At 39.6% G+C, this 8635-nt stretch overlaps 1 non-coding gene and 1 pseudogene across 1 annotated transcript; one reads left to right on the top strand and one right to left on the bottom strand.

Moving 5' to 3' along the window:
• Positions 1-705: 705 nt before the first annotated feature.
• LOC143675599 (immunoglobulin heavy variable 4-38-2 pseudogene) lies at positions 706-1228 on the top strand (annotated as a pseudogene).
• A 6309-nt stretch (positions 1229-7537) lies between these two features.
• On the bottom strand, positions 7538-7640 carry LOC143678509 (U6 spliceosomal RNA). The gene has a single exon (XR_013173309.1). It is a non-coding gene; the product is annotated as a U6 spliceosomal RNA (small nuclear RNA).
• Positions 7641-8635: the final 995 nt, after the last annotated feature.

Genomic DNA, 8635 nt, shown 5'->3' with positions numbered 1-8635 from the left:
AGCAAAGATTCCAGTGACCTGGAAATGAGGAAAGCCTCCAGACACTTCTGGTTCCTCATGCTTCAGAATCACTGTCAGAGAAGGGAGTAACTGTAGTGATTGCTCCTGAATACTAAGGGGACCTTGGCCTGCTACTATACAAGAGAGGGAAATAAGTGAATGTGGTAGACATTCTTTGATTTTCCCCAAAATAATTTTTGTTGAAAACTAGACATGTTGCATAAGAAACATAATGGGGATTATACCTTTAAATAACACCAACTGAAATATCTAACAGCACTGATAACTTAATACAATTATATACCTGAAGATACAACTGGGGAATGATGACATCAACAACATGGAGAAGTTTGCACCAACCTCCCTTCCCTCCCCCAATTCTTCAAAAATCAAAGCGAATGATGACCGTATTCCCAGAGCCATTCATGATACTTGGGGCCATCTAACTCCTCATCCTACACATTTCCTGCTTGAAAGTAAAGGATTCAAGAAGGGGTACCCAGGGAGAAGGCTGTGTTCTCCCAGAGGCAGCCAACATCCTCTGCTGAGGGTCACCTAAGAGAAGGACCCCCCCTTAATCCTTTTCATTTTGCATACATTTACCTTCTAAATGCAAATCACCACATGCACAAACAGATGAAACCACAGTGCACTTTTACTTAAATTCAGATTCCTCCTCAGTCTGGATAATATTTCCTGGGCATCATGGACCTCACTTACAGGAACATGAAACCCTTCTGGTTCTGCTTTTTTCTGGTGGCAACTTCCAGATGTGAGTGTCTCAGGGATTCAGAAATGAAGGTAATGGGGATAGTGCATCTGAGCCCATGATTCAGTGTTTCTCTGCTTGTTCTCAGGTGTCCTGTCCCAGATACAGCTGAAGGAGTCAGGCCCAGGAGTGGTGAAGCCCTCACAGACCCTGTCTCTCACCTGCACTGTCTCTGGATTTTCCATCACAAGCAGTGGTTACTGCTGGCATTGGATCCGCCAGCCCCTGGGGAAGGGGCCGCAGTGGTTGTCAGCTATATGCTACAATGTTAACACTTATTACAATCCATCACTCAAGAGCCGACTCTCCATCTCTAGAGATACTTCCAAGAATCAGTTCTCTGTTCAGCTGAGCTCCGTGAGTGATGAGGACACGGCCGTGTATTACTGTGCGAGAGACATACTGAGAGGAAGTCAGTGTGAGCCCAGACACAAACCTCCCCATGCAGGAGTTGGCTGAACTGCAGGGGGCGCTCAGGATCCACCAGAGCAGGGACCAACCCCAGGCTCAGGGTTAAGCAGGGGATTCCTGTCATGATAGTTTCATTTTCCTACTTAAAAGCATTAATTTGGGTGGAATCTGCACTACATCTTTTTAAAATAATGACCTATTGTATCCAAGTTTCAAATAGAGAAAATGCATGTGCAGTGCTATTCTACATTATATGGAATTGTGCACAGAAGAACATATAAATTAATTTTCTTCATTTTGTTCTCCTGGATTAGATTAGAAATGTGAAGAAATTTCCAATGAACTGTTCTGAATCTGTGCGTTAATTATCTTTGATTAATTCTCTGTCCTAGCTCTGCCTAGACAAATAGAGAAATATCAAAATATAATATTACTAATAATAAAATTTGAATTCACATGATTGTTTTATCACCATAAGGGCAGATTTTTAATGTTAGAATAATTTCAAATTAATTGAAAATTAAAGTCCTCGTATTCTTTTCACAGTGTTAAAACATGTATTACACCTCTCCAAGGCTAGTCAGATTCTTGGTCCCTTGACTTAGTTCTCTACCACCATGAAGGGCCCCATGATCTCAGGGGGAAAAGAGCAGTAAATAGGGCATGGTCTCAGTGCATCATCTAGGTGCCTCATCTTGTCCTCTCGATCATGGATGGGATTATTCAGGTTGCTCATGATCCAAATGCACAGCAGACTGATTTTCACTGGGAGAAGATGCCTCACTGGGAGATCTGAGCCTTCTTAGTTGTCATAAAATGTGGAAACTTTCCCTGAGCTATCTAGGGAAGATAACATTTTCCAGAGAGAAATGAGAAGAAATGTGAGTCATTGTGGGTCTGAAACCAGCCTCTCTGCTGACAAGCTCACCTGTACCTCAGGAAAGCTTGGGCCAATTTGCCCCACTTGTTCTCTGGAGCTGGTCTTTGACTGAAAGCTGGACCTGCAGAGTCAACTGCCCCATTGGCTCTAGGCTGGACCCAGTACTCAGAGCATCCAATACTGCAGGATGTCACCTTGGATGGGAATTTGGTGAGTGAGTACTAAACAAGAGGGGAGGAGGCTGAGGTTAGGGACTAGTCTCCACCATTTGACCTGACATCTTTTTCATTGATTGAGATTTGGGAAAGTTTTGATATTCTTCAGGTGGAAAGTTTCCAAGTAGGTATTGTGGGTCATTTTGTGCTGTATTTAAGGTCATAGAGACATGGTTATCAAAATACAATAGATGTGAGACAAGAGAAATATTAACTGTGAGGAGTCATTAATAGAGTTTTCAGAATAATTGATTGATTCAGAACATTCTTTACTGAATTTCAACTGTGACCTTAGTAAATCTTTGCATTTCTAAGTCTCAGGTTTTGAATTTCAGACACTGTGTTATTATGGACTGTCAAATAACTAGTTTTCATAAACATATGCATTGGACACTTGGACTTTAATATCATTCCTCTTCCCTATGGTTTTCAACAGGCAGTTATGTTAATTTAATACATTAAGTATAAGAGCCACAATGTCAGGAATAATGTGTGACATAAGAAAAATGTCCCAGGTGAGCATGGGGGTTCCTGAGGTTGGAAGAGATGCTTGGGAGAGTTCAGGGCCCTCGTGACCTCCTATAATTGCCAGAGCCCAGGGAAGATAAAGATAAATGGAGAAGTTGTTCAGACCTGCACAGGGAGTTGGAAGATACTCAAAAATCTGACTTCACACTTAGAAGTGATTATTTACCATCACCAAACCTCTGTACAAGTCCTGCTGGGAATGTTATTGTCCAATAGAATACCTTTTATGGACAGGAGAAAGATATGACGGGGGTTTCCCTATCACTGTGGAGTTCTCATGCTATCAGAGATCAATTTTGTACATAGGTCAGTTTTTGTGGACTGGCAGATTCTCTGAACTGGAGGTGCCCCTGGGGCACCATGGTATTTTATGAGCTTGCTTTCTATTTCTACATGTCCACATATGGTAGACTACTTCATTCCAGGATTGCCCATACCAACAATGTTGCCCATACACAAGTGAGATCATTTAGATGCTGAGATTGCTAACTTCTACGCAGATGATATTTAGGTAGGAGTTTGGACTTGAGTTGTTGCTATAATGAGCTGATAATTTCAAGGATGTTGTTTTAGTTTGCAAGCTCCTGGAATGTGATATGCCAGAAATGGAATTGCTTTTAAAAAGTGGAATTTATTGTTATGAGTTTACAGTTCTAAGGTGGTGAAAATGTCCAAATTAAGGCAAAGCTTTGAAAATGTCCAATTTAAGTCATCCAGGAAAAGATACCTTGGTTCAAAAAGGCCATTGATGTTTAGGGTTTCTCTCTCAACTGCAAAGGGACATGATGACAACTGCTAGCTTCTCTCCAGGTATTGACCTCCCTGGAACTCTGTCCATTCTGTGGTCTATGTCAGTTCTGGTGGCTCTCATGGCTCTAAAGGTTTTTCCAAAATGGTTCCTCCTTAAAGGGCTCCAGTAAGCATTCTTAACTTGAACAGGTACAGGAAACCATCCAATCAAATGTTACTACCCACAATTGGGTGATTCATATCTCCATTGAAACAATAAAAAAAAATTACACCGAACAAAATTGAATGAGGAGTAAAGAACTTGGCTTTTCTGTGGTACACAATAGATTCAAACCAGCATATTCCACCCTTTGGACCTGAAAAAGACATGTCCTTTCCAAATGCAAAATACATTTATTCCATAACAACATCAGAAATCTTAAATCATTTTGGTAACACTATAAATAAAATACAAAGTCAGAAACAGTACAAAATCTCATCAAAATCAGCTCCAGGGTTCGTCTGTCCTAAGGCAAAATTCACTTTTGGGTCTGGACCTGTAAAACTCAGAACAAGTTATTTGCTGCCAATATACAAATGAGGGGCAGTCATAGTATACATATTTCCATTTCCATAGAGAGAAACTGGAAGGAATACAGGAGGCACTGGACCAAAGCAGTTTTGAAAACCTGCAAGGCAAATGCTATCAAATTTCAGTGTCTGAGAGTTATTTATCTTCAGGGCTTTAGCATGCAGGAGTCCCACCCTTTCCAAGGGCCTGGATCTCTCCTGATGTAACCTTGGAGGGCATTGGGGAGACCACCTTTTTTTGGCTCTACCCTCTCCAAGCATCAGGGCCACACCTGGGCTCTCTGTCATCTTCAGGGCACATACTCATCCTCTCCATGTGTTGGCAGTCAGGCCCTCCCTAATCCCCAAGGAATTTACCCCACCCTCTCCAAGGCCTGAGGTGGCACAACTCTTCTATTGCAATAAGGTGGAAGGTCTACCCTCTGCTTTTGGGGCAAACTCACCCTCTCCAAATACTTGGGTGGGTGCTCTCTCCTGGCCCAAGGCTTTTTGACTTCACAACTTAGCCTCCTTGGTTCTACCTCTGAAGGCATTTTACCTTCACTTTGTTCCTTTTCTGAGCCTTTTATTTCAGACAGGCAATGGTTCCACTTATACAGATCCAGCACTCTTGTTGGCTTTCTGTATAGTAGGCATGGATCATGCCAATCAGACAAAAGGGGTTTCTACACAACTTCCTGGTTAACTCCATCTTCAATCCTGGCTTTTTTTGAAATGGTTGACTGGTTTGACATTTGACTAAATCCTCATGTGGGGCAATATTCTCTGGGGTCTCCCTTTCCAGAAGTCCAGAATTTTCCACACCATCAATTTCTCATTTGTTTATATCCAGGAGTTCAGTTCTCAGTTTATCTCTCTCCTGTCACATTTCACTATAAGCTGTAAAGAGACCAGGCTGCACTTTCTGAATTTATTTTGAAAATCTCTTCTGCTGAATATCTGTTGCTTTCAAAGTCTGCCTTCCATCTAAAACTAGTGGTCAATTTTGATAGATTCTTTACCATTTTAAATCAAGGGTCACCTTCCTTCCAGTTTGTAATAACACATGCATCATTGTCATAAGTATCTTCAGAGGCCACATTTCTACCAACAGTCCCTTCAAAGTATTCTAGGTCTTCTCGATCAAGCTCCTCATAACCCTTCCAGGATATTCCCCTTATCCATTTAAAAAGCCATTCCCACATGTTTGCTATTTGCAAACTGCAGCAGCACCCCACTTTATATGGTACTAAATCTGTTCCAGTTAGCAAGGTGCCAGAATGCAATATACCAGAAATGGAATAGCTTTTAAAAAGGGAAGTTTATTAAGTTGCAAGTTTAGAATCTAAACCTGTGAAAATATCTAAATTAAGGCAAGGCTATGAAAATGTCCAACATAAGTCATCCAGGAAGAGATACCTTGGTTCAAGAAGGCTGATGATGTTTGGGGTTTCTCTCTCAACTGGAAAAGCACATGGTGACATCTGCTAGTTTCTCTCCAGGAATCTTCAATGGCTTCCCTGGGGATCTGTCCATTCTGTTGGCTCTGTCATTTCTTGTGGCTCTCATTGGAACAAAATTCCAATATTGTTCCTTTTTAAGGGGCTCCAGTAAGCAGCCTCACCTTGAATGGGTGGAGGCACATCTCCACGGAAACCATCTAATCAAAATTTACCACCCACAACTGGTTGGGTCATATCTCCATGGAAACAATGAAAAGATTCCACCCAGCAATATTAAATGAAGATTAAAGAACTTGGCCTTAGAATTATAAAAGAGCACAGATGTTGAGATGCAGTGAAATTATTTTCTTTGTGAGATTCATATGTATCTTTTGGGACTAGAAGTTAGACTGGTAGGAAATTCATATCTCCAAGAGTTATCCAAGTCCTAGTACATGGAACTTCTGAACGTTACCTGTTATTATAACTGAGACCTGGAAGATGTGATTAATTTAGTGACCTTTTCAGGGGTTATTATCCTGGATTATCTACCTTGGTCCTTAATGTAATCACAATTTTTCTTATGAGAAGGGGGCAGGAGAAGATACTCTTTCAGAAGAAGAGGGAATTTGATGACTCAAGCAAAGTCCTACCTTGTTGAGTTTGAAGATAGAGAAAGGATACAAGAGCCAAGGATCATACAGAATAGATTTCTGGAATAGCAAAGTTAAAAGAAATGTATCTTCCAGAATTGTTGGGGTGTGTTGGGGTTTCTCTCTCAACTGGAAAAGTTATTTTAAATACCTTCCATGCTGATGCATGCTCATGCAATACAATAACTGAAAATTACTCAGGATTATACAGGCAAAATGCCTTCCTCAGTAAAAACTTTTACAAAATCTTTCATTGGCTGCAAAATAAATTCACCTCATCTCAACATTCCCAAAATTTCAACTAATTACACCATGAACTCAAACCCTGAATCTCATCTAAATCTCATCACTGAATAGAGTGACCACACAGTGTTGGAGAATAAAAAATGATGGTGTGTCTCTGTGTGGAACCAGAATTAACTCCAAATATCCAAGCAATTACCATGCAGAGAGACACACTTCCTCATTCATGAGCTGACAATTCATCAGTTAGATCTATTAGTACTAAATATGTATTAACCAAACGATGATTTCATGTATAGAAAGAAAACGACTCTCAATGATACAAGATTTATTTAAATTCATAAGTATAGTTAGACATTTCAACAATGCTCTCTCCATGATCAGTAAAAAATAACAGAAATATCAATGAGAATAGAGAAGACTTGATCATTATCAACCAGTAATGATTTACCTGTTAATGTAACTGGGACCTGGCAGATATGATTACTTTAATGACTTTGACAGGGGTGATTATCCTGAAGTCAGATGTCCCTGAGCTCCTCTGAAAAGACAACCCCAGCCAACCTAATGCATTCCTGTAAGCACACACGTTTATCTTTAAATGAGTTAAATGATTCTTCTAATTTTATGTGATATGCTTAAAATTAATGTCATATTTCCCTTTGGATATCTAGCATATTAATACACTGCAATGGGAAATGCACACTGAGCTGACTAACACAACCCAAACCTACAATTCACCTTTATTGTGAAGCTAATTCTGACATCTTTCTGCATGATGTATTAGGACACTTGCCTGTATGTAACTGGAATCTGCCTCATACTCAGTGACTTTGTTTAGATCTCAGTCACTTGTGGGGACATGGCAAACTTTTCCCTTGGACAAATTTCTTTATATCTTTTGTAAGAGCTGGGGAATTTTCAGCCATTATTTCCTTAAATAGTATTTCTGCTTCTTTTCAATTCTCTTCTCTTTTGGCGACACATATAACATATATATATGTATTATTTATGCTGTCACTCAAATCCCTGATACACTGCTCATTTTTGAAATCTTTTCCCTATCTTTTTGTTTGAATGTATGATACTGATTGTCCAGACCTATGGAAATCTTCACAAATTTGCACGTCCTCCTTTCACAGGGGATATGGTAATCATCTCTGTATCATTCCAAATTTAGTATATATGCTGCAGAAGCAAGAACAGAATGAAGGAGTTATTGATTGCAAAGCTAATGTCAATGAAAACTTCTTACATTTGAGGTGAATTTCCCAATCCCCCAATTCTGAAGCCCAAAGTTTGATGAAATTGTCAGTTGTATCTTGAATACCCTAATAAGTTGAATTCAGGGATGTTTGCATGCGTATTATCATATGATGCAATGATATCTTCCAATGTCCCATTGCACACACTTTTCAAGTAACTCTTTGGACTAATCCCAAATAAATTACTGGTTCTCAAATACTTGCTGCATTCCATGTATCTGAGTCATAGACAAGGAAAAATATAGTTCTTTTAGTTGTATTGTATTCCGCAAAATCGATAGGTTTATGTCCTTTCCCAGGACATCAGTATGTAGTCTTATTTGAAAAACACACTGATTGTTAACGCATCATTGAAGATGAAGTTAACAATGTTAAAGTGAGGATATACTGATGTTGGTTTGTCCCAAAATTCGATGTTACTGGTATCCTTATAAAAAAAGAGAGAGTAGACAGATAGTCATAGAGAGATGAAAGCCATATGAGGACAGAGGTAGTGATAGAAATGTTGTAGATACAAGTCATGGAGAATCAGGGATTTCCAACCAAGCATTAGAAGCTAGTAAAGCAGAGAAACATTTTGTTTTTAACCTTATAAGCTTCACAGGGAGTATTTTCTTGTCAACACCTTGGTTTCAGATTTCTAACTTCCAGAACTTTGAGGCCATCCATTTATATGTTTTTTTTCTTTTATTTCTCATGGGCAAGCTCTGGGAATTGAATCCGGGTCTCCAGCAAGGCAGGTGAAAACTCTACCTGCTGAGCCACTGTGGCCTGACCTCCATTTTTGTGTTTTTAAGAAAGGAAGTTCATGTTGATTTATGTCAATAGCCCTAGGAAAATAATACTAGTGGTTTCCTATACAATATTTTGTTGACTAGATCCAGGTCTCAAGACCCATAGGTTAAGATTGATGGGCCATCACTTTTTTAA

The sequence above is a fragment of the Tamandua tetradactyla genome, chromosome 3 (genome assembly GCF_023851605.1).
Source record: "Tamandua tetradactyla isolate mTamTet1 chromosome 3, mTamTet1.pri, whole genome shotgun sequence".
In the NCBI taxonomy this organism is placed as follows: Eukaryota; Metazoa; Chordata; class Mammalia; order Pilosa; family Myrmecophagidae; genus Tamandua; species Tamandua tetradactyla.
This window is presented reverse-complemented; position numbering and strand designations above follow the sequence as displayed.